This window comes from Frankliniella occidentalis, unplaced genomic scaffold (assembly GCF_000697945.3).
Source record: "Frankliniella occidentalis isolate FOCC.00 unplaced genomic scaffold, Focc_3.1 Scaffold46, whole genome shotgun sequence".
NCBI classification, from domain to species: Eukaryota; Metazoa; Arthropoda; class Insecta; order Thysanoptera; family Thripidae; genus Frankliniella; species Frankliniella occidentalis.
Window position 1 is genome coordinate 1500965 of NW_026267176.1, and position 776 is coordinate 1501740.

Genomic DNA, 776 nt, shown 5'->3' on the forward strand with positions numbered 1-776 from the left:
GCACCATGATGGTAGCCGCGACCACACCTCCCCCCTCATCATGAAGAACAACACGGGACGAGTTTGCACTTCTGTCTTCGCCCGGTCATAAATACGCCCTGTCACGACAAGCCCGCCCGGCCCCGGCGCGCCTCGGCGTGCGGTGGAGGTGCCACCGGGCAGCCCCGCCTGGCCCAATTAGAGACGCCAAGAAACCCTTCACCATGACCCGCTTCATATATATATATATTTTATTTTTTCGTCTCATCCTTGCCCCGTACCTTGACCCGCTTTATTTTTCTCTGCTTATTTCTGCTTTGCTCCCGCACCGCCTAACCTCCCAGCGCGCTCCGTGAACCTCCTCCTCCTCCTCCTGGCTCCTCCAGCTCGCCCCGCGCCGTCGATAGCTGACTTTCGCCGCGCGCGCGCGCGCGCTCGCTCGCCCGGGGCTCGCAGAATGTGATTTGGCGGCGCAAGACCGCGTCCAGTTTGGAGAGCTTTATGAAATCGGAACACACTTTGCCGGGCCCGAAATGAGTTTTTGGTCCGCCGCCCGGCAGCAGCAGCCGAGCCCGGCAGCCTGGCGGTACCCGCGCGTTCGGCGCTGCTGCTGCTGCTGCTGCTGCGCTGCTCTCGAGGGCCGCCCGACTGGTTTACGAGGAAAGTTGATCAACCAACATGAAAATGAGGGGCTCACCTCCCGGCAGGGCCTTATTGCGGCCTGCGTTATGAATCGCCGCGCCAAAGCGGAACGTACGAGCCCCGCCACGCCCCGCCACGCCCCGCCACGTCCCACC

The 776-nt window shown here is 62.8% G+C and overlaps 1 protein-coding gene across 2 annotated transcripts in view; it reads left to right on the forward strand.

The window, feature by feature from the left end:
* Positions 1-776, forward strand: part of LOC127749323 (uncharacterized) — a 198337-nt gene that overhangs the window by 184062 nt on the left and 13499 nt on the right. The window lies entirely within an intron of this gene.